This window comes from Anser anser (genome assembly GCF_964211835.1).
Source record: "Anser anser genome assembly, contig: HAP1_SCAFFOLD_32, whole genome shotgun sequence".
Lineage (NCBI taxonomy): Eukaryota > Metazoa > Chordata > Aves > Anseriformes > Anatidae > Anser > Anser anser.
The window spans coordinates 2,174,493-2,199,775 of record NW_028154148.1 but is presented as its reverse complement, the minus strand read 5'-3'; the positions used below and the strand labels follow the sequence as shown (position 1 = coordinate 2,199,775).

General features: G+C 51.9%; 1 pseudogene across 1 annotated transcript; it reads left to right on the top strand.

Moving 5' to 3' along the window:
- The first annotated feature begins 15,824 nt into the window (after window positions 1-15,824).
- On the top strand, window positions 15,825-17,882 carry LOC310890512 (olfactory receptor 14C36-like; annotated as a pseudogene). Its single transcript has one exon. The product of its transcript is annotated as an olfactory receptor 14C36-like (transcript).
- Window positions 17,883-25,283: the final 7,401 nt, after the last annotated feature.

Sequence of the window (25,283 nt, the reverse complement as noted above, 5' to 3'; positions counted from 1 at the left end):
GCCAGTCAGGCTTCCCAAGTCTTTCATTTCCCTGAACCCAGAGATGGAGGCTGGGGGTCAAAGTGCCACCTGCTGTAAGTGAAGAGCAGGTTCGGGACCACCTGATGAAACTCAACAAGTACAAGTCTATGGGGCCTGATGACTTGCATCCCAGGTCCTGAGGGAACTGGCTGATGTAGTTGCCAAGCCTCTCTCCATCATATTTGAAGAGTCCTGGCAGTCGGGTGAAGTCCCCGGCGACGGGATAAAAGGAAATATCACTCCTATTTCTAAAAAGGGTAGAAAGGAGGACCCAAGCCATTCTAAAGTTCTATGATACTAGGATAAAAATTAACTCAATGCTAACCAAAACCAGGCCACAAATAGCCTAAGGGAAAGATATCTCTGTGTGTATATCAAAAGACAGGATAGGCGGTGATAGTTATTTAGAAAGTGTCAGACCTGAGTATGACATAGGAACAATGGTATCGAGTCTGAGTTTTAGCTGGGATAGACTTACTTTTTCTTCCTAGGAGCTGGTGTGGTACTCACTACGCTAGTTGATGAAGAGTCCCTCCCCAGCTTTCCTACAGCCCCCTTTAGGTATTAGAAGGCCGCCATAAGGTCTCACCAGAGCCTTCTTTTCTCTAGGCTGAACAACACCAAATCCCACAGCCTGTCTTCAGAGGAGAGGTGTTCCAGCCCCTTGATCATCCTCGTGGCCCTCCTCTGGATTCATTCAAATAGATCCGTGTCCTTCTTATGCTGGGGGCCCCACAGCTAAACACAATACCTGATGTGTAGCGTCACCAGGGCTGAGTGGAGAGGCACAATCACTTCCCTACTCCTGCTGACCACACCATTCCTGGTACAAGCCCGGATGCTGTTGGCCTGCTTGGCCACCTGAGCACCCTGCTGGCTCCTATTCAGCCGACTGTTCACCAATACCCCCAAGTCCCTTTCCGATGGGCAGCATTCCACGCGCCATTCCCCAGCATTGCATGGGGTTGTCGTGCCCCAAGTGCAGGACCCAGCACTTGGCCTTGCTGAAATTCATAGATTTGGCCTTGGCCCATGAGTCCAGCCTATCTAGGACCCTCTGGAGAGCCTACCTACTGTCGAGCCGACCAACACTCGCTTCTAACCTGGTGTTGTCTACAAACTTACTGAGGGTGCACTTAATCCCCTTGTCCAGATCATTGATGAAAATATTCAAGGGAACTGGCCCCAGAACTGAGCCCTGGGGGGTCACCACTACAGAACGGCCTCCAACTCCATTTAGCTCCATGTCCCACAACTCTTTGGGCCCAGCCACCCAGACACTTTTTAATCCAAGGAAGCATATACCCGTCCAAGCCTCGAGCAGCCAGTTTCTCTGGGAGAACGCTGCAGGAAACAGTTTCAGAATCCTTACTGAGGTCTAGATAAACCACATCCACAGCGATTACGTCATCCACTGAGTGCATCACTTTGTCATAGAAGGAGTTTAGATTTGTCAAGTAGGACCTGACTTTGATAAAGCCCTCCTGACTGCTCCTGATCACCTGGTTGTCTTCGAAGTGTTGCATGATGGTACTGAAGATCAGTTCCCTAGACCTTCTGGCCACACTGCTTCTTATACAAGCCAGGATGCTGTTGGCCTTCTTGGCCACCTGAGCACACTGCTGGCTCATATTCAGCCGACTATCAACCAGTACTCCCAGGTCCTTCTCTGCCAGGCAGCTTTCCAACCACTCATCTCCCAGCCTGTAGCGCTGCTTAGGATTGTTTCGCCCCAGGTGCAGGACCCGGCACTTGGCCTTCTTGAACTTCATACAGTTGACCTCAGCCCATCGCTCCAGCCTATCCAGATCCTCCTGCAGAGCCTTCCTGCCCTCGAGCAGATCGACACATGCACCTAACTTGGTGTCATCTGCAAACTTACTGAGGGTGCACTCGATCCCCTCATCCAGATCATCGATAAAGACATTAAAGGGGACTGGCCCCAGTACGGAGCCCTGGGGGACTCCACTAGTGACCGGCCTCCAACTGGATTTGACTCCATTCACCACAACTCTCTGGGCCCGGCTATCCAGCCAGTTTCCAATCCAGTGAAGCGTACGCCAGTCCAAGCCCCGAGCAGCCAGTTTCTTGAGGAGAATGTTGTGGGAAACGGTGTCAAAGCCTTACTGAAGTCAAGGTAGACCACATCCACAGCCTTTCCGAAATCCACTAAGCGTGTCACTTTGTCATAAAAGGAGATCAGGTTCGTCAAGCAGGACCTGCCTTTCATAAAGCCATGCTGACTGGGCCTGATCGCCTGGTTGCACTGTAAAATGTTGTAGGTGGACATCATATTTCCATGTCACCAGTTGACTGGAAACACCCCTGATAGCCAGGACTGCTGATAAATGATGGAAAGCGGCTTGGTGAGCACTTCTTCCAGCTCCCTCAGTACCAAGACGGGGATCCCATCTAGCTCCATAGACTCGTGAACATCCCCCATGAGGGATGCCATACGAGCAGTGGTGCTGCTCCCCAGGAACCAGGCCAGCTTCCTACAGAGCTGCCTTACGAGTAGCATGGCCACCAAGAAGATCTGAGGTATCACACTCAGCTGACATTCAGTGAGACACCACAGAGATGAGGGTCTAGAGCAAGCAGGAAAAGATGTGAAGGTCGGGGAGTCCTTCGAACAGCCAGGTATGGAGAGGATAGAGGCCTCTGACAAGGCTGAGAGTCCCAACAGGACCCAGGGCTTTGTGTCCATGGCTCTGGCTGTTGTCTCTGCCACTGAGGCCTACGAGGAGACAGCTTATCGATAAAGCACCAGGGCCTCATTGCCTCCTCGCCCCCACCCATGAACCACGCAGGGCTCGTACCATTCTCCTGCACTTGGCCATGCACATCCCCATCTCCTCCTGCCCCACGAAGAGCCCTGAGCAGTGTGTGAAGGGAAAGGATCTCCCTTCCCAGGGGCTGGGGGTCAACACCTGACCCTTTTCTTTGGTGAAACACATCCAGTTTTCCTACACATCAGGGTCACCTTCACATTGCCTTTGTCTCTTTGTCCTCCCTGCCTCCAATGCTCTGCTCTAACGAGCTCCAAGGGAGGCTGTGTCAGGGCTGGCCCTCAGGGGGACACTGCAGGAAACTTGCCTCTGACTTGGACTTGCTGAGAGATGTCTTCAATTGTCTCTCAGTGCCTGAGGTTCGTGGGCTCCTCAGCAGAGCCCCCCGAGGGGGGATTCCAATGCCTTGGGCTGGGCGTGTGGTGCTGAGCTGGGCCGGGCTCGTGGGACAGAGAGAGCTCGTGGCAAGAGGGCCCTGGTGCAGGGAGACAGCTGTGCCCAGGAGCAGCTCCTGTGCACAGCGCAGCAGGGCTGGGGGCTCTGACCGCAGCTGGCACGGGGACAGGAGAGAAGGAGAGAGGGCTTGGAGGCAGTGAGGAGCCAACAACAGAGGGCAGCGTGTGGCAGGACAGATCTGCAGGCTCTTGGCACCGTGAGTGTCTGGCAGCAGGGCCATGCAGGTGGGGTTACTAGAGGGGTCTTCTACAGCTGGCACATCCGATGCCTGATAGCATCTGACAGGATAGATATCTCTCTTTCTCCAATATGAAGTAGACGCTGCCAATCCTCCTGGCTTCTCCACCTGGCCGTGTTGCTGCTGCTCTTGTTCCCAGGCTGCCTGGGGATGGGGGTTTCACCTACCCATGGAGTGAGCCCTCGGGGTGCTTGGGGGAAGGGGAGTACGGGGACAGGGTGAGGGGTCTGGAGATGGGCACTTGGAGCCTGGATTCCCTGGTTATTTGGGAAACTGATATAATGATTTCCTTAAGTGTATTTTTATTAATAATTCAACAACATTTTATATTGATAGAAATAATGTTATTCTTATCCTTCTACATAACAAGTTTTAAAATTATTTTTAACCAGTCATAGAGTCATGGAATCACAGAATGGCCTGGGCTGGAAAGGACCTCAAAGATCATCTAGTTCCAACCCCCCTACCATGGGCAGTGACACCTCCCAGGAGATCATGGTTGCTCAGGACTTCATCTAACTTGCTCCTGAAGACCTGCAGGGATGGGACATCCAATACCTCTGTGGAAAACCTGTTCCAGTGCCTCACTATCCTCTGAGTGAAAAATTTCCTGCTAACATTTAATAGGAATTTCCCCTTTTAATTTAAAACCACTTCCCCTTGTCCTATCATTATCTACCTGAGTAAAGAGTCCTTCTCCATCCCTTTTATAAGGCTCTTTAAGTATTGAAAGTCTGCAATGACATCACCGCGGAGCCTTCTCCTCTGGTAGGCTGAACAGCCCCAACATTCTCAGCCTTTCTTTATAGGAGAGGTGCTCCAGCCCCTTGATCATCCTTGTGGCCTCCCTCTGGACCCATTCTAACAGCCCACACCCTTCTTTTGCTGGGGGCCCCAGACCTGGATGCAGGACTCCAAGTGGGGCCTCAGAAGTGCAGAGCAGAGGGGGGACAATCGCCTGCCTCTAACTGCTGCCCGCTCTACTCTTGATGCAGCCCAGGATGCAGTTGGCCTTCTGGGCTAGAAGCGCTCACTGCTGGCTCCTGTCAAGCGTTTCATGCAGCAGAACCCCCAAGTCCTTCTCTGCAGGGCTGCTCTCAATGAGTTCTTCTCCCAGCCTATCCCCATGTCTGGGATTTCCCCGGCCCACGTGCAGCACCTTGCAGTTGGACCTGTTGACCCTCCTTAGGTTAACATGGGCCCAAATTTCAAGCTTGTCCAGGACCCTTTGGATGGCATCCCTTCCTCTGTTGCATCAACTACACCGCTCAGCTTGGTGTCATCTGCACACTTGCTGAGGGTACACTCTACCCCACTGTCTGTGTCACTGATAAAGATATTAAACAGTACTGGTCCCAGGATAGACCCCTGAGGGACACCACTCATCACCAGCCTCCACTTGGACATAGAGCCATTGACCATCGCTCTCTGGGTGTGACCTTCAAGCCCACTCCTTATCCACTCAGTGGTCCACCCAGCAAATGCGTATCTCTCCAATTTGGAGACCAGGTTGTCATGGCTGACTGTGACAACACAATTCCAAGTAGATGACATCGGTCGGTCTTCCCTTGTCATCTGATGTGGTCACTCCATTGTAGAAAGCCACCAGATTGGTCCGGCACAATTTACCCTTTGGTGAAGCCATGCTGGCTGTCTCAGATCACCTCTTTGTCTTGCATGTGCCTTAACACTGATTCCAGGAGGATCTTTTCCATGATCTTGCCAGGCACAACGGTGAGGTTCAACGTTCTGAAGTTCCCTGGGTGCTCCTTTCTACCCTTAATCAAAAGGGGAGTGATGTTTTCCTTTTCCCAGTCACCAGGGACTTTACCCGACTGCCAGGACTCTTCAGATATGATGGAGAGAGTCTCGGCAACTACATCAGCCAGTTCCCTCAGGACCTGGTGTGCAAGTCATCAGGCCCCATAGACTTGTACGTGTTTAGGTTCATCAGGTGGTCCCAAACCTGCTCTTCACTTACAGCAGGTGGCACTTTGACCCCCAGCCTCCATCTCTGGGTTCAGGGAAATGAAAGACTTGGGAAGCCTGACTGGCAGGGAAGACTGAGGAGAAGACGTTGCTGAGTCCCTCAGCCTTCTCCATGGCTGTCATTACCAGTTCACCCTTCTCGTCCATCAGAGGGGGAACACTCTCCTTGGCCTTTCTTTTCTGAGCAATGTATATATAGAATCTCTTCCTGTTATTCTTTGCTTCACTTGATAAGCTCAGTTCCATCCGTGCCTTGGCTTTCCTTATCCCATCCCTGCACATCCGAAACAAAACCATGCGGGAGGGCCTGGAAAAAGGAACCCTGCACCAGAGAAGCCATTCTGGAAACAAAACTTATAGATAGGAAGCGCAGTTTTGTGGAGGTGCAGAGCTGATGGGCACATTGTGCAGGATGATCCTACAGCTATTTGAAAGGAATCCTGAAAGGACTCTGAAAGGAATCCATTATCTCCCTTGTTCACAGTTAATCCCTTCCCTTAAGAGTAAAATTAAAATTTTCTATGTAACTCTAGACTTCTTGGCAGACCTAAAAAACCCTAAAACACAGAGCTCGTCCATACCTTAACCACAGACCTGACACCACAAGCAGAACACCAAACACACCCACTAAAACTTTGCTTAATCTCTAACCCAGAAAGTGAAAAACAGGTACCGAGGGGGCTAGAGAGAGGTCAGCTCAGCCTCAGGATCTCCTGCCCCAGCAGGAGGAATGGGACTGGGGCAGTGACTGGGAGGTCACTTCTGTCTCTGCAGCTGATAGGGCAGCAGCAGGAACGTGTCACGCAAAGGGACTGTGACGTCCCTTGTGTCTGGAGGTGGCAGGTCAGCCTTGGCTTCTCCCTGGGATCTGCACTTTGGGGCTGACATCTGCCAGTGGCCCTGCTAGGCCAGCAGAAGGCCCCTGCTTGGCATGCTGCCTGTGGGATCCCCTCTGCCTCCATCCCCAGGACGACCCAGACACAAAGAAGGCCCGCACAGGGCTTGTCCTGTCCCTTCTGCTTGAGGCCAGGACTGGACAGCAGGAGGCACAAGGCTTGGCTGTGTCTAGCCAAGAAGCTGCAAGGCCAGCAGCAGGACCAGGCCTTGGGAGATGCTGCTGAGGTGACTTCTGTGTGCTTGGCTGACAGGCCGCAAGGAGCCTGATGGGTTGGGATGCCTGCTTCAGGAGTGGTTTCCACCGTGATGGAGCTTTTTTTGGTAGTAGGAAAGAGCAGGAGAGAGAAACTGCCACAAAGTGCACCTTGGAAGGGTGTCACTGGCCACGGGGAGGAAGAAATGTCCCTCAAAGAGTAATGCTGTGGTGCCACAGGTCACAGAAAGATTAGACCCTAGCTTTGTGTTTCAAGCAACAGCTGGTGAGGGTTGATGAGACACTGCTGAAATGATGGAAATGCCGGGATGAGAGCAAGGTGGTGGACAGAGATGGGTGTCTGCAGACTTCAAGGAAATAGGGCAAAGTGTGGAACAGCATAGGAAAGCCTGCAGAGGAGAAGGCAGAGGGTGCTGGCAGGAATGGAAGGCCCCAACAGCCCTGACCTTTTTGTCCCTCTGGCTAGAGCTTCTGAGGAGACGAGATAGAGTCATTGCAATGGGGCCTCACTGCTTCCTTGATACCCTGTGCAGGGGTGGGGAGGTGTCCTAATGAAGTTCTTCTAGTGGCATCACACTGCCCACCACATCATACAGACCCCAAGAAGAGCCCTGAGCCAGACGGGGGGGTGCAGGATCTCCCCTCCCAGTGGCTGGGGTCAGGCCTTGGCCCTTCTGCTTCACCAAAACCAACCAAGACTTTTCTCAGCACAGCGCTTTGCCTGTCTGCAATCACGGCCTCCAATTATGTGCCCTAACAAGTCCCTGGGGAGGCTTTGTTAGGAACAGCCCTCAGTGGGGCCCATTAATACTCCAAATGACTTCAACTTTTCCTTCTGACTTTACTTTCTCAAGGAGTTGCATCATTCTCCTCTCACTACCCAAGCTTAGTAGTGTCAGCACCAAAATACACCACGGAACACATTAAAACAGAGAAAGTCCTAAGCAGCCATATCTCTCCCACAGTTTTCTTCAAGTCTTCAGGACTTGTGCAGCTAACTGGAGAACTTTCATGGTGTAGTTAAGGAGGAAGATTTCAAAGAGCATCTAATAGAAATCTTTGCTCATTTTAAACGCTGAATTTTGTTGCATTTCAGTTTGGAGCATCATTTTCCTATAGATGTTGGTCTGGGGTTACTCCTTTGAAGCCTTGCTTAGGTAGGAAGAGCAGGGTTTTTCCTGTTTAAAAACAAACAACAGGAAATAATGCTGCTATTTTCAAAAAAAAAAAAAAAAATTCAAGTTCCTCATTTTGTTGCCTCCAGTGATGTTTACCTTCCCAAAAGGATGACTGTACATGATCCATTTTACACTGATTAATAGGAAATTAAAAATAATAATGTTAATATTAATCCATATCATCCTAATTCAATGATAAATGATGAGTTTCTTGCTAAGGAAACCATTAGACAGACTGCTGAGAGATGGGCGAGCTGGAACTCACTGAAACTCAAAGCAGCAACTGGGTCGGTAAGAGCGGTCTGAATGATCCAAGAGTAAGGGGAGGGCAAAGCCAGGAGAACCATGGGAAGTGCATAGGTCCGGACAGGCAGCTGGAAAGGGGACATTCAGCAGGGTCTGTGTAATCAAGTCAGGTTTTGAGCCTGGAAGATGAGGGGCTTTTCAGCCTGGAAGATGTCTATCATCACAATGATAGATAAAGTGATGACAATGCAAGTACAGGAGAACAACACTATTTCTTCTCCTGCGATGAATATAAATCCTGAAAATTCACATTTCTTCATGATAGAAATTACACTTCACGTGAGAGATTTAACAGAAGGGATTGAATCATTTGAGCTGATGAGTAGTTGCTTTATTAGTTGAGTACTAAAAAAATTACTGGGTATTGAGGCAGAGCTTTGCTGTCTGACCATAAGCAACCAGGGAAATCCTCTTGTGGCCCCATTGTGTTTGAGGCACTTCCCTGGACGGGCAGATGTCAGAAAAGACCTGCAGGAGACCGGAGCCCTTTGGGAAAATCAGGTGGAGCCAGGTGGGGTTTCCTCCACTGCCAGCAGTGTTCTTTGTCCCTGTAACTGCAGCCCAGCCCAGCACAGGAAACCCCTTCAAAGACAAACCCCTTCTTCTGTGGGTTCCTGGGACTGACCTAGATTTGAAATGGCCATTGGGAACCTAAGATACTTTCCCTTATTCCTACGAGACACATGAACATCCATTTCCCTTCCTGGGTCATATCTAGCAAATTCACGCAGAAAAAAACAAATATAGCATGCTTCAAATGGCTGAGGCAGAACCCATCAGCTTGCCCCACTTTGGGGAATCATCCCCTTCCAATTAGGGATATGAAAGTGAAAAGTGTGAAATGACCCGTCAGGTCAATGCGCAGAGTAAGGGAAAGTCACACATATTGTGCTGGAGTGTCAGAAGGCAAAAAGCACTGCACTGTGCCTCAGAGTAATCAAGGAGACCTAATCCAGTTCATCTGTGAGATAAAGCAGAGTGAAGGACGTTGAGTTGTGTCCTAACATGAAGAAGGATGTACATCACTGGTGAAGGAGCTGTCTTTTTGTGCCATCACCAATGCAAATTACACAAGAACTACATCAAATAAAGGTAAGCTGTCCCACCCTGGCCCTGTCACACCACGGGGCAGCGGAGGGAACTTTTTCACTTTCAGCCTCTTCTTCAGAGAGGCTTTGCCCTCTCCCTGCGCACCACGGGGCAGAGCCTGGCCCTGGACGCTGCGTGAGCGCCGTGAAGGTCGTGGCAGGCTGCGGTGAGGGGACGAATGCCCTGGGCCCCCTTCCTGCTCTGCCCAGGCCAGCAAGGGCCCCGAGCGGCCTCGTGTCCCCTGCCCCTGCAGCTCGGGGCTCCCTTCCCCAGCCCTGGCTCTGCAGCACCAAGCCCTGCTGGGAGCCCTCCCCTGCATGCTGCCACCGCTCCCTGACGCTGCTGCTGCCCTCTGACGGGCACTGCCCAGCCCAGCCCAGCCCCTGCCCACCTCTCCCCACCTCCCGGACCTCTCCCCAGCCCAGCAGCCCAGGCTGGGCTGGCCCCAGGCCAGTGCCCACCGCAGCCTGCTGCAGGGCTCTGGGCACGGCCAGCACAGCCCCAGCCCCTCGCAAGGCACCGCAGCTGCTGGCACAAAGGCGGCTCTGGGCCTCCCCAGCAGCCCATGGGCTGGGGCCAGCCACGGCTCAGGAGATGGAGGGCATAGAGCTGGTGGTGCTGCTCTGCAGAGCCAGGGGTTTTGGTGCCCTTGGTCATCCAGGGAGTTCCCTTCTGCTCATTCTGCTCAGGGTGGGCAGCAGACTGAACTCCGTGTGGATCTCTGCTGCTTAGCCCCTTTCCATCTCCCTTTATGGCTCAGCAGCATAGGGCAGTGCTTTGGCAGGACCGTGGGGTTTCTCTAAGGGCATAAATGGCAGGCGAGTGCTACACTAGGTCGCAATTGTGGGGTTTCAGAGAGGTTGTCCTTAACCACACTGGACTTTCATGTGCCTTTGCCAGCTGGCTCCTCTAAACCCTTCTGGAATTGCAGAGCCCTCTTTAACCCATGGGCTCCTCAGTTTCACCTTTTCCTTTACCTTTCTCTACCAAATTAAACCACAGACGGTTCACTCAGGGGTCTGGCGAAGAAGTCTTACGAGGAGCGGCTGAGGGAGCTAGGGTTGTTCAGCCTGGAGAAGAGGAGGCTCAGGGGCGACCTTATCGCTCTCTACAGTTACCTTAAAGGAGGCTGTAGCGAGGTAGGGGTTGGTCTATTCTCCCATGTGTCTGGTGATAGGAAGGGGGAATGGGCTAAAGTTGCACCAGGGGAGGTTTAGGTTGGATATTATAGAATCATAGAATCATAGAATATCCAGAGTTGGAAGGGACCCATAAGGATCACCAGGTCCAGCTTCTGGCACCACACAGGTCTGCCCAAAAGTTTAGACCATGTGACTAAGTGCACAGTCCAATCTCTTCTTAAATTCAGACAGGCTTGGTGCAGTGACTCCTTCCCTGGGGAGCCTGTTCCAGTGGGCGACCACCCTTTCGGTGAAGAACCTCTTCCTTTTGTCCAGCCTAAACTTCCCCTGCCTCAGCTTGACACTGTTCCCGCAGGTCCTGTCCCTGGTGATAACGGAGAATAGGTCACCTGCCTCTCCACTCCCCCTCGTGAGGAAGTTGTAGACTGCGATGAGGTCCCCCCTCAGCCTCCTCTTCTCCAGGCTGAATAGGCCCAGTGACCTCAGCCGCTCATCATATGTCTTCCCCTCTAGGCTCTTCACCATCTTCATCACCCTCCTCTGGACACTCTCCAACAGTTTAATGTCCTTTTTGTACTGTGGTGCCCAGAACTGCACGCAGTACTTGAGGTGAGGCCGCACCAGCACAGAGTAGAGCAGGACAATCACTTCCCTCGACAGACTAGCAATGCTGTGTTTGATGCACCCCAGGATACGGTTGGCCCTCCTGGCTGCCAGGGCACACTGCTGGCTCATATTCAACTTGCTGTCAACCACAACCCCCAGATCCCTCTCTGCAGGGCTGCTCTCCAGCATCTCATTGCCCAGTCTGTACGTATAGCCAGGGTTGCCCCTTCCCAGGTGCAGGACTCGGCACTTGCTTTTGTTAAACTTCATGTGGTTGGTGATCGCCCAGTTCTCCAGTCTGTCCAGATCTCTCTGCAAGGCCTTTCCACCCTCATCCGAGTCCACAACTCCTCCAAGTTTAGTGTTGTCGGCAAATTTGCTCAAAACACCTTCTAGTCCTACATCCAAATCATTTATAAAAACATTGAAGAGGACTGGCCCTAAAATGGAGCCTTGAGGGACCCCACTAGTGACCGTCCGCCAGCCAGATGTGGCCCCATTTACCACAACCCTTTGAGCCCTGCCCGTCAGCCAATTGCTCACCCACCGTATGAAGTTTTTGTTTAGTTGTATGCTGGATATTTTGTCCAGTAGGATCCTATGGGAAACCGTGTCAGAAGCTCTGCTGAAGTCCAAAAAGATCACATCAGCTGGTTTCCCTTGATCGACTAGATGGGTGATCTTATCATAAAAGGAAATCAAATTTGTTAGGCAGGAACTATCCCTTGCGAACCCGTGTTGGCTGGGACCAGTGACTGAATTGTCCCCCACGTGCGCTTCAATAACTTCAAGGATCATCCTCTCCATAATTTTACCAGGCACTGATGTGAGACTGACAGGCCTGTAATTGCTAGGGTCTTCTTTCTTGCCTTTCTTGAAAATTGGCACAACATTAGCCAGCTTCCAGTCCAATGGGACCTCTCCAGATTCCCAAGATCGTTGAAAAATAATTGAGAGAGGTCCCGCGATGACTTCAGCCAGCTCTTTAAGCACCCTGGGATGAATTCCATCCGGATCTATCGACTTGTATGGATCCAGGTGGAGCAGCAAATCCCGCACACATTCAGGGTCGGTTGGGAGTTTGTCATTCCCACTGTCATGTTCCTCCAACTCAGGGCACCCTGGGTCCCGAAGTCCATCATCAGTGTTGAAGACAGAGGCAAAGAAAACGTTAAACGTCTCTGCTTTGCCTATGTCATTGTCTGCGAGGAGACCCTCCCCATCTAGTAGCGGACCTATGTTTTCTTTGGTCTTCTTTTTTCTGTTCACATATCTAAAAAAACCTTTTTATTGCCTCCCCCAGACTTGGCCAGCGTCAACTCTAGTTGGGCTTTGGCCACACAAATTTTCTCCCTACAAACGCAAACAGTGTCCCTGTATTCCTTCCATGTCACCAGACCCTCCTTCCAGCAGCCGTACACTTTCTTTTTTCGCAGACCTGTCATCTCAACCTTTGTGCTCCACGCTAGGCACCAAGAAGACTTGCTGTGGTTTGACCAGGCAGGCAGCTCAGCACTACAAAGCTATTCATCCACTGGGATGGAGGAAAGAACTGGGAGGAAAAAAAATGTAAAACTTCATGGTTAGAGATAAAGGCAGTTTCATAGGACACAAAAGGAAGACGTTATTATTATTATTGTTAATGTTAATTTTAACGTTCTAGACACTAATAGACTAAGGGCATGATATTTTTGAGTGCATATCATAAGACAGGAAAGGTGCTGGTGATTAATTGGAAAGTGTCAGACCAGAGCATGACAGACATGGTATGGAATGAGGGGTGGATATTGTCCTAGTTTTGCCTTGCAATAGAGCAAATTTTTCTTCCTAGTAGCTGGTATGGTGCTGTGTTTCATATTTACAGAATTACAGAACAGTTTGGGTATGAAAGGACCTTAAAGATCACATCATTCCAACTCCCCTGCCATGGGCAGGGACACCTTCCACTAGACCAGGTGGCTCAAAGCCCCATCCAACCTGGCCTTGAACACCTCCAGGGATGGGGCATCCACAACTTCTCTGGGCAGCCTGTTCCTCTCACCCTCTGAGTAAAGAACTTCTTTCTAATGTCTAATCTGAATCTACCCTCTTTCAGTTTAAACCATTACCCCTAGTCCTACCATTACTCTCTTTGATGAAGAGTCCCTCCCCAGCTTTCCTGGAGGCCCCTTTAGGTACTGGAAGGTCGCTGAAAGGTCTCCCCAGAGCCTTCTCTTCTCCGGGCTGAACAACCCCAACTCCCTCAGCCTGTATTCAGAGGAGACAGCCTGTCTTCAGCCCCTTGATCATCCTCATGGCCTTCCTTTGGATTCATTCTAATAGATCCATGTCCTTCTTGTGCTGGGGGCCCCAGACCTGAACGCAGTACTCAAGGTGTGGCCTCACCAGGGCCGAGTACAGAGGCACAATCACTTCCGTACTCCTGCTGACCGCAGTATTCCTGGTAAAAGCCACGATTCTGTTGGCCTTCTTGGCCACCTCAGCAACCTGCTGGCTCATGTTCAGCTGACTATCCACCAATATCCCCAGATCCTTTTCCCCTGGGCAGCTGTCCAGACACCCTTCCCCCAGCATTATGTTGGGCTGCTGTGCCCCAAGTACAGGACCCGGCACTTGGCCTTGTTGAACTTCATACAGTTGACCTCAGCCCATGGATGCAGCCTATCCAGATCCTTCTGCAGAGCCCTCCTACCCTTGAGTCGATCTACACTTGCATCTAACTTGGTGTCGTCTGCAAACTTACTGAGGGTGCACTCGATCCCCTCATCCAGATCACTGATGAAATTATTGAAAAAGAAGATACAGCCAATTTTTAACCCAAGAAAGCATACATCCCTCCTGGCCTTGAGCAGCCAGTTTCCCCAGGAGAATGCTGGGGAAATCAGTTTCAAAAGCCTTACTGAGGTCTAGGTAGACCACATCCACAGCCTTTCTCATATCCACTGAGCACATCACCTTGACTTAGAAGGAGATCAGATTTGCCAAGCAGGACCTGGCTTTGGTAAACTCATGCTGACTGGGCCTGGTCACCCGGTGGTCCTGGAAGTGTTACGTGATGGTACTCAAGATAATCTGCTCCATGAGCTTCGCCAGCACCAAGGTCAGACTGACAGGCCTGTAGTTCCCCAGATCCTCCTTCTGCCCCTTCTTGTAGGTGGCCGTCACATTGGCTAGTCGCCAGTCACCTGGGACCTTGCCTGATAGCCAGGACTGCTGATAAATGATGGAAAGTGGCCTGGTGAGCACTTCTGCCAGCTCCCTCAGTACCAACACGTGGATCCCACCTGGCCCCATAGACTTGCGTACATCTAAGTGGAGTAGCAGGTCTCAAAACTTTTCCTCATGGATTATGAGGGCTTCATGCCACTCGCTGTCCCTATCTACCAGTTCAGGAGTCTGAGTACCAGGGGAACAACTGTTCTTGCTGCTGGAGACAGGAGGCAAAGGAAGCAATAAAAACCTCAGCATTTTCCTCATTACCTTTACCTATGTTTCCCCCCACAACCAGTAGAGGATGAAGATTTTCATTAATCCTCTTTTTTTTTTTTTTTTAATTTATTTTAAGAATTAAAAAAAATAATTATTTTTTTTAATATCCTTAATAGATAGGTTGGGCTCCAGTTGGTCTTTTGACCGTTTAATTTTGTCCCTGCACAGCCTCACAACATTTAGAATGTGGTTCCAAACGAAATGGCAGCATGCAAGAGAAGGAAGCAGAGAAAAGGTAGAATCCAGTGGACTTCCATGCCTTATCATTCTGTGATACTGTGCTGCAGTTTTATTCCACTAAATCCTGTATTGTCCAAATTGTCCTGCAATTGTTGATGCAGTTATCTTGTAACAGACAGCACAGTCAGGGTGAGCTATCTGCCTGCAGATATTAACAGCTAAATGAATGGAGCATCAGTCAGGAAGAACCTTGAGAAATCCCAGGATTTCTCCTGCAGAAACCTGTTGACATTTGACAGGAGAAGAGCCTAGACCTGCACCAGAGTAAGACGAACCCCACGCATCAGGGCAGACTGGGACCCTGCTGAGTGAGCAGCGCCCAGCAGGAGGAGGGCCTGGGCACCACGAGGGATCTCATATGAGCTACTCAGCTAAGACCCGGTGTGACATCACACGGACAAGGGCTTGCAGCCAGCAGGGAAAGAGGTGAAGGTCTGGGAGACACTAAGATACTCTGGTCTTCAGAGGAGCAAGGACATAGGCAAGGCTGAAAGTCCCAACAGGACCCAGGGCTTTGTGTCCATGGCTCTGGCTGTTGTCTCTGCCACTGAGGCCTAGGAGGAGACAGCTTATCGGTAAAGCACCAGGGCCTCATTGCCTCCTCGCCCCCACCCATGAACCAGGCAGGGCTCGTACCATTCTCCTGCACTTGGCCATGCACATCCCCATCTCCTACTGCCCCAGGAAGAGCCCTGAGCAGTGTGTGAAGGGAAAGGATCTCCCTTCCCAGGGGCTGGGGGTCAAGGCCTGGCCCTTGTGCTTGGTGACACACATGTAGTTTTCCTACACATCAGTGTCACCTTCACAGTGCCTTTGTCTCCTTGTCCTCACTGCCTCCAATGCTGTGCTCTAACGAGCTCCAAGGGAGGCTGTGTCAGTGCTGGCCCTCAGGGGGACACTGCAGGAAACTTGCCTCTGACTTGGACTTGTTGAGAGATGGCTTCAATTGTCTCTCAGTGCCTGAGGTTCGTGGGCTCCTCCCCAAAGCCCCCCGAGGGGGGATTGCAATGCCTTGGGCTGGGCGTCTGGTGCTGAGCTGGGCCGGGCTCGTGGGACAGAGAGAGCTCGTGGCAAGAGGGTCCTGGTGCAGAGAGACAGCTGTGCCCAGGAGCTGCTCCTGTGCACAGCGCAGCAGGGCTGGGGGCTCTGACCGCAGGTGGCACGGGGAGAGGAGAGAAGGAGAGAGGGCTTGGAGGCAGTGAGGAGCGCAGCAACAGAGGACAGCGTGTGGCAGGACAGATCTGCAGGCTCTTGGCACCGTGAGTCTCTGGCTGCAGGGCCATGCAGGTGGGGTTGCCAGAGGGGTCTTCTACAGCTGGCACATCTGATGCCTAATAGTATCTGTCGGGATAGTTGTGTCTCTGTTTCTCCAGGAAAGTGTAGAAGATGCTGTAGAGAATGGCATTTACAAGAGGAAATTTCCAGAGGAAGACTGAGGCTTGGTTTACCTGAAGGGAAAAGACTTTTTTTGGATTCTGTGCTTTCAGATTCCTGCAGTGGAGGGGAATCTGAGCACACAGCTTGTGGGATGGGCTTGTGAGCATGGACAGGGAAGAGACGTGGGGACACAGAACCAGCTCCCAGCAGGGACACGAGCAGGCAGCAGGGACATGGGCAGGCAGTGAGAGGGAGCTGCTGCCAGAAATGCTGTGCGAGGGAGGGCTCAGGCTCCTCCCTGGGACACCCGCTGCTCTCCTCTGCCACCAGCACAGCCTCTGCCCTCAAGCCCCCGCTGTCCCCAGCAGGAGCTGCCTCCTCTGCAGGCAGAGCTGCAGCACAGGAGGGTGTGCTGAGTGTCCGTCTGTCCCTCCCTGGCCTTGCCTCCCCTGGCAGCAGCACGCTGCCATTCCTCCTGGCTTCTCCACCTGGCCGTGCTGCTGCTGCTCTTGTTCCCAGGCTGCCTGGGGATGGGGGTTTCACCTGCCCATGGGGTGAGCCCTCGGGGTGCCTGGGGGAAGGGGAGTACGGGGACAGGGTGAGGGGTCTGGAGATGGGCACTTGGAGCCTGGCTTCTTTTGCTCTCAGCAGTGTTCAAGCTCTTCTCAGGAGAACCTCCTTAGTGCAATTGTCCTGCAGTCAAAGAGATGCCCGCACAGAGCAGCTGAATCCAATGCAGGAAAGGGATCTGCCAACTGTCTGTGTGCAATTGGGCAAGTGCTTTGAGGGGCTTAATTAAGAAATGGGAATGGTTTTCTCAGGTCACTCTGCCGTATTATTAGTGTATTTCTGTTCCTCAGGCAGGACGCCATGCCCGGAGGCAGGAAATGCCCAACAGCAGCTCTGTGAGCGAGTTCCTCCTGCTGGCATTCGCAGACACGCGGGAGCTGCAGCTCCTGCACTTCGCGCTCTTCCTGGGCATCTACTTGGCTGCCCTCCTGGGCAACGGCCTCATCCTCACCGCCGTAGCCTGCGACCACCGCCTCCACACCCCCATGTACTTCTTCCTCCTCAACCTCGCCCTCCTCGACCTGGGCTGCATCTCCACCACTCTCCCCAAAGCCATGGCCAATGTCCTCTGGGACAACAGGGCCATCACCTATCAAGGGTGTGCTGCACAGGCCTTCTTTTTTTGTCTTCTTAGTTGGAGCGGAGTACTGGTTTCTCACCATCATGTCCTACGACCGCTATGTTGCCATCTGCAAGCCCCTGCACTACGGGAGCCTCGTGGGCAGCAGAGCTTGTGCCCAGATGGCAGCAGCTGCCTGGGGCAGTGGCTTTCTCAATGCTGTCCTGCACACGACTAGTACATTTTCATTGCCCCTCTGCCAAGGCAATGCTGTGGACCAGTTCTTCTGTGAGATCCCCCAGATCCTCAAGCTCTCCTGCTCAGATGCCTACCTCAAGGAAGTTGGGGCACTTGTGTGTAGTGTTTCTTTAGCTTTTGGCTGTTTTGTTTTCATTGTTTTTTCCTATGTGCAGATCTTCAGGGTGGTGCTGAGGATGCCCTCTGAGCAGGGCCGGCACAAAGCCTTTTCCACGTGCCTCCCTCACCTGGCCTTGGTCTCCCTCCTTATCAGCACTGCCACATTTGCCTACCTGAAGCCCCCCTCCATCTCTTTCCCATCTCTGGACCTGGTGGTGGCAGTTCTGTACTCAGTGGTGCCTCCAGCACTGAACCCCCTCATCTACAGCATGAGGAACCAGGAACTCAAGCATGCGCTCTGGAAATTGATGACTAGATGTTTTTCGGAAGCAATAAATTTCCGTTCTACCTCTGCAGATGACTAATAATGTCAATGACCTCAAGAACAACTGATTTTATATATATAATTATTTTTGTGTGTGTTTGTGCATTTATGACTGTTTTTATTACAGGACTTTCTTTCTTTTAATATGGCTAAAGTTGCCCATTAAAATGATATGATTAATCTCATTTCTTTTACAGTATGTACCTGTCAAGTATAGCTCAGATTCTGTTTATGAGGAGCCAGGCCCTCTGTGAATTTAAATAAAAGAAAGGAGCCCGTTGTTCCTCTTCCATTTCAGTATGTACGTGTTGAATGTATATACTGAGACTCTGTACACGAGGAGGCCGTCTCTCTGTGAACATAAACAAAGTGAAGGAGCCTGCACTGCCTTCCTTGTGTGACGTCCTTCCTGTGAGAGCTGCTCTGGCTCTGCAGGGGCAGTGCCATGTGCAGGGCTGCAGAGGAAAAGAGTCCCATCCCAGCAGCACGGCCAGGGAGCACCAGCGCTTGGGGCATGCCGAGCTGCTCTCTTGCCACTGCCCCCCTCTGGTGCTGAGCCCTGCTGGTGGGGTCAGGCCCGGCTGCTCCTGTAGCTTGGTGCCAGTGCTGCTGTGGGGCTGTGCTGGGACTGCAGGCAGGGACAGGCAGTGGGCACGGCAGTGGCACAGCCGGCCTGCGCTGCAGCACTTCCCTCCTAAGGGGGGATCTCCTCCAAGGTGGACTGACCACAGCTCAAGGGCTCAGTCTGCTGTGAGCAGGCAGAGGAGAGCTCTGCAGCCCCAGGGCACGCAGCAGCCCCAGCCAAGGAGTCTGGCGAGAGATTTGACTGCAAGGTCCCTCCTGCCCTAGCACCTCCCCGAACTGGCACGGCACTGGCTCCTGTGTGTCAGAGAGGCTGGGAGCCCAGGAGCTGTGCCATGGGCTGGAAGGATCACAACCAGATCACTTCTACCTGGGCAGATTCTGGGCCAAAAAGGGGGTGTTTTGTAGGTGTGGTATTATGAGCTCAGTGGTGCCTCAGAAGCTCCAAGTCCAGTAGGAAGCTAATGGCTATTAAGTGGCCTGTGAGGTGACTTTTTTCTGAAGCGGCTGACAGGTCATCCCTTGGCTCCTGGCTGGGATCTGTGCCTTGAGGCTCACATCTGCTGGTCTCCATGATAGGCCAGCAGATGCATCTGCTCTGCACACAGTTTGTGAGATCCTCGCTTCCTAAGTAGCTTGTAGGCCAAATAGAGGAAGAGGTCTTGAGTAGGTGTTGTCATGTCAGAGGTTTCAGCTTTTGCCTGAACTCATCCTTCAGGGCTGCTTTTGTGGTGGTGCAGAGCTGCTGGGCACATTGTGCAGGGTGCTCCTACAGCCTTTGTGTCCTTCTCCATGCTGGCTTAGGAGCTGCTTCTTTCCCAGGAACAGAGTAGCCAACCGAGGTGAGACAGATACTCTGAGTTCATGAAAGCCATCAGAAAGCTGCCCCTAAGAAGATGACTGATATGGGGAAGTCAGGAGAAGGCTGGCAAGGAGAGATGTGAGATCTGGGGGAGGGAAGAGGAGCTTGGAAAGCAGAACCTAATGATTTTGGAGAGGTAAGAATGCTCAGGTAATGTTGATCCTGCAGTAAAGCTGACTTAAAGCAGACATGTGAGGCCCTTACCTTATTTTAACCTGTAACATTAATACCTAAATCTAAATGCCACTCCACACCCTGACAGGAATCCACTGCTCTAAGTTTTGACCACAATACCCCTGAAGCAAAGATAAGTCCATAACACCTTTCCCTTACCTTCACACACTTGCTCACCCTGATTCCAGCCTTTAACACAAGCATTAAAATGCTCTATTTAACCCAAGTCTTCTTGCAGACCTAAACAAAACGCTAAACCAAAAGAGATTGCAAATACCCTAACTGCAGACCTGACACCCCAAGCAGAACACCAAACCCTCCCACTCAATATTTGCTTAAGCTCTCACCCAGAAATGTTCACCGCAGTCCCTAATGCCATACATGAACAACTAACATCCAAATCCTGTCCTCCTGTGCATTGACCTCCTCTCATTCAGACCCTCTCCCAACCCTTAATGTTAGGTTCTTGTTCCCTTGGAGCAGGGCAGGAACAGTGAGGTTGCTGTGCAGTCCCATGGCATTCAGAGATGGATGTGAGGGGCCATGGATCTGATCAGCTTGTGGGCCACAAGGAGGAGATGGGTGGGAATGCTCTGATGAGCTCAGCTCTGCCTCAGGCTCTCCTGCCCCAGCAGGAGGAATGGGACTGGGGCACTGACTGGGAGGTCACTTCTGTCTCTGCAGCTGATAGGGCAGCAGCAGGAACGTGTCACGCAAAGGGACTGTGAGGTCCCTTGTGTCTGGAGGTGGCAGGTCAGCCTTGGCTTCTCCCTGGGATGGGCACTTTGGGGTGACATCTGCCAGTGGCCCTGCTAGGCCAGCAGAAGGCCCCTGCTTGGCATGCTGCCTGTGGGATCCCCTCTGCCTCCATCCCCAGGAGGACCCAGGCAGAAAGAAGGCCCGCAGAAGGGTTGTCCTGTCCCTTCTGCTTGAGGCCAGGACTGGGCAGCAGGAGGCACAAGGCTTGGCTGTGTCTAGCCAAGAAGCTGCAAGGCCAGCAGCAGGACCAGGCCTTGGAAGATGCTGGTGAGGTGACTTCTGTGTGCTTGGCTGACAGGCCGCAAGGAGCCTGATGGGTTGGGATGCCTGCTTCAGGAGTGGTTTCCACCCTGATGGAGCTTTCCTAGGGGTAGGAAAGGGCAGGAGAGGAAAAACTGTCAAAAAGTGCACCTTGGAAGGGTGGCACTGGCCATGAGGAGGAAGAAATGTCTCTCAAATGGTGGTGCTGTGTTGCCAGAGGTCACCGAAAGGGAGTTTATGATCAGACCCAGGCTTTGTGTTTCAAAGAACAGCTGGTGAGGGTTGATGAGACACTGGTGGAATGATGGAAATGCAGGGATGAGAGCAAGGTGGTGGACAGAGATGGGTGTCTGCAGACTTCAAGGAAATAGGGCAAAGTGTGGGACAGCAGAGGAAAGCCTGCAGAGGAGAAGGCAGAGGGTGCTGGCAAGAATGGAAGGACCCAACAGCCCTGACGTTTTTGTCCCTTTGCCTAGAGCTTCTGAGGAGACGAGATATAGTTATTGCAATGGGGCCTCACTGCTTCCTTGATACCCTGTGCAGGGGTGGGGAGGTGTCCTAATGAAGTTCTTGTCGTGGCATCACACTGCCCACCACATCATACAGACCCCAAGAAGAGCCCTGAGCCAGACGTGGGGGTGCAGGATCTCCCCTCCCAGTGGCTGGGGTCAGGCCTTGGCCCTTCTGCTTCACCAAATGCCCATAGACTTGTACTTGTTTAGGTTCATCAGATGGTCTCGAACCTGCTCTTCACTTACAGCGGGCGGGACTTTGCCCCCCAGCCTCCATGTCTGGGTTCAAGGAAATGAAAGACTTGGGAAGCCTGACTGGCAGGGAAGACTGAGGAGAAGATGTTGTTGAGTCCCTCAGCCTTCTCCATGTCTGTCATTACCAGTTCACCCTTCTCATCCCTCAGAGGGGGTACACTCTCCTTGGCCTTTCTTTTCTGAGCCATGTATCTGTAGAATCTCTTCCTGTTATTCTTTGCTTCACTTGATAAGCTCAGTTCCATCCGTGCCTTGGCTTTCTCAGAATCACAGAATCACAGAATCGTCTAGGTTGGAAGACACCTCCAAGATCACCTAGGCCAACCTCTGACCTAACACTAACAAGTCCTCCACTAAACCATATCACTGAGCTCAACATCTAAACGTCTCTTAAAGACCTCCAGGGATGGTGACTTAACCACTTCCCTGGGCAGCCCATTCCAATGCCTAGCAACCCTTTCGGTAAAGAAGTTCCTCATAATATCCAACCTAAACCTCCCCTGGCGCAACTTTAGCCCATTCCCCCTCGTCCTGTCACCAGGCACGTGGGAGAGGAGACCAACCCCCACCTCGCTACAGCCTCCTTTAAGGTACCTATAAAGAGCGATAAGGTTGCCCCTGAGTCTCTTCTCCAGGCTTAACAATCCCAGCTCCCTCTGCCACTCCTAGTAAGACTTGTTCTCCAGACCCCTCACCAGCTTGGTCGCCCTTCTCTGGACTCTCTCAAGCACCTCCATGTCCTTCTTGTAGCGAGGGGCCCAAAACTGAACACAGTACTCGAGTTGCGGCCTCACCAGAGCTGAGTACAGGGGGTCAATCACTTCCCTAGACCTGCTGGCCACACTGCTTCTTATACAAGCCAGGATGCTGTTGGCCTTCTTGGCCACCTGAGCACACTGCTGGCTCATGTTCAGCCGACCATCAACCAGTATTCCCAGGTCCTTCTCTGACAGGCAGCTTTCCAACCTGTAGCTCTGCTTGGGGTTGTTGCGCCCCAGGTGCAGGACCCGGCACTTGGCCTTCTTGAACTTCATAGAGCTGGTCTCAGCCCATCGGTCCAGCCTATCCAGATCCTCCTGCAGAGCCTTCCTGCCCTCGAGCAGCTCGACACACGCAAATAACTTGGTGTCATCTGCAAACTTACTGAGGGTGCACTCATCCAGGTCATCGATAAAGATATTAAAGAGGACTGGCCCCAGTACGGAGCCCTGGGAGACTCCGCTAGTGATCGGCCTCCAGCTGGATTTGGCTCCATTCACCACAACTCTCTGGGCCCGGCCATCCAGCCAGTTTTTAATGCAATGAAGCGTACGCCAGTCCAAGCCACGAGCAGCCAGTTTCTTGAGGAGAATGTTGTGGGAAACGGTGTCAAAAGCCTTACTGAAGTCAAGGTAGACCACATCCACAGCCTTTCCCTCATCCACCAAGCGTGTCACTTTGTCATAGAAGGAGATCAGGTTTGTCAAGCAGGACCTGCCTTTCATAAACCCATGCTGACTGGGCCTGATCGCCTGCTTGCCCTGCGAGTGTCGCGTGTTGACACTCAAGATAATCTGCTCCATGAGCTTCCCTGGCACTGAAGTCAAACTAACAGGCCTATAGTTCCCCCGGTCTACCCTGCAGCGCTTCTTGTAGATGGGCGTCACGTTTGCTAGCCGCCAGTCGACTGGAACCTCCCCTGATAGCCAGGACTGCTGATAAATGATGGAAAGCGGCTTGGCCAGCTCCTGCACGAGTTCTCTCAGTACCCTTGGGTGGATCCCATCCGGCCCCATCGACTTGCGTACATCCAAGTGCTGTAGCAGGTCGCCAACCATTTTCTCGTGGAAAGTGAGGGCCACATCCTGCTCCTCATCCTCTTCCACCAGCTCAGGGTACTGGGTATCCAGAGATCAAATGGTTTTGCCAATAAAGAATGACACTTGCATTTACTCTTGTGCTCACCCTAATCCCTGCCCTTAACACTAGCATTAAAATCCTCTATTAAACCTAGACTTCTAGGCAGATGTAGAAAAAAAAACTATTCCACAAAGCTTGCCCATAACCTAAACACAGACCTGACACCCTAAGCAGACCAACACATTTGCTAAATTTCTAACCCAGAAAAGTGAGCCCTGTCCCAAAGAGACTAGAGAGGTGAGCTCTGCCTCAGGATGTCCTGCCCCAGCAGGAGGAATGTGACTGGGGCACTGACTGGGAGGTCACTTCTGTCTCTGCAGCTGATAGGGCAGCAGCAGGAACGTGTCACGCAAAGGGACTGTGAGGTCCCTTGTGTCTGGAGGTGGCAGGTCACCCTTGGCTTCTCCCTGGGATCGGCACTTTGGGGCTGACATCTGCCAGTGGCCCTGCTAGGCCAGCAGAAGGCCCCTGCTTGGCATGCTGCCTGTGGGGTCCCCTCTGCCTCCATCCCCAGGAGAACCCAGACAGAAAGAAGGCCCGCAGAGGGCTTGTCCTGTCCCTTCTGCTTGAGGCCAGGACTGGACAGCAGGAGGCCCAAGGCTTGGCTGTGTCTAGCCAAGAAGGCCCCAACAGCCCTGACCTTTTTGTCCCTTTGCCTAGAGCTTCTGAGGAGACGAGATAGAGTCATTGCAATGGGGCCTCACTGCTTCCTTGATACCCTGTGCAGGGGTGGGGAGGTGTCCTAATGAAGTTCTTCTCGTGGCATCACACTGCCCACCACATCATACAGACCCCAAGAAGAGCCCTGAGCCAGACGGGGGGGTGCAGGATCTCCCCTCCCAGTGGCTGGGGTCAGGCCTTGGCCCTTCTGCTTCACCAAAACCAACCAAGACTTTTCTCAGCACAGCGCTTTGCCTCTCTGGAATCATGGCCTCCAATGATCTGCCCTAAGAAGTCCCTGGGGAGGCTTTGTTAGGAACAGCCCTCAGTGGGGTCCATTAATACTCCAGGTCATTTCAACTTTTCATTCTGACTTTACCTTCTCAAGCAGTTACATCATTCTCCTCTCAGTACCTGAGCTTCATAGACTGAGCATCAAAATACACCATGGAACTCATTAAAAGAGAGAAAGTCCTAAGCAGCCATATCTCTGCCACAGTTTTCTTTAAGTCTTCAAGACTTGTTCAGCTAATTGGAGAGCTTTCATGGTGTAGTTAAGGAGGAAGATATCAAGAAACACCTGAAAAAAACACTTTTGTCATCTTAAAGGATGCGTTTAGTTGAATTTCCGTTTGGAGCATTATTCTCCAACTGATATTGATCCAGGGTGTCTCCTTTGGAGACCTGCATAGGGAGGAAAAGAAGACTCTTGAGGTCTGACAATGCATGGAGAACCTTGCTCCTCAGCACCCCAGCCCTGACATTTCTCTCTTTGGCACTTGCATCACTTCTCCTTCCAGCAGACATCAGCACAGAAGTCTGCAGCTGGATGTTACAGCTCCCTTGCACCAGGTCCCTCCTGCTTGCCTTAGAGACCTGGATGCACACAGGCGCAGAAGGGTTTCTCCTTATTTCAAACCAAACAACAGGAAAACATGCAGCAATCTTCCAAAAGCAAAGCAAGCTCCTCATCCTGTATGCCTCCTGTGAGGTTTAAGTTCCCAAAAGCATGACTGGACCGGAAGTCTTTTATACTGATAGACCAGAAATTATAAGTGTTAAGATTAGAATTAATCCATATGATATTAATTCGATGATAAATGATGATGAGCTTTCTAAGGACACAATTAGACAGACTGCAGATAGCTGGGCAAGCTTCAACTCCCTGAAGCTCAAAGCAGCACCTGGGTTGGTGAGGGCGGTCTGAGTGATCCAGGAGGAAGGGGAGGGAAAGCCAGGAGAACCATGGGAAGTGCATAGGTCCAGACAGGCAGCTGGAAAGGGGACATTCAACATGGACTGCTTAATCAAGACGGGTGGATGTACCTGGGAGATGAGGGAGCACACCATGATAGACAAAGCGATGACAATGCAAGTACAGGTGAACACCAGTATTTCTTTTTCTGTGATGAATGTACATCCTGAAAATGCCTATTTCTTCATGAGAGAAACTACACTGTGTGACATTTTACAGAAC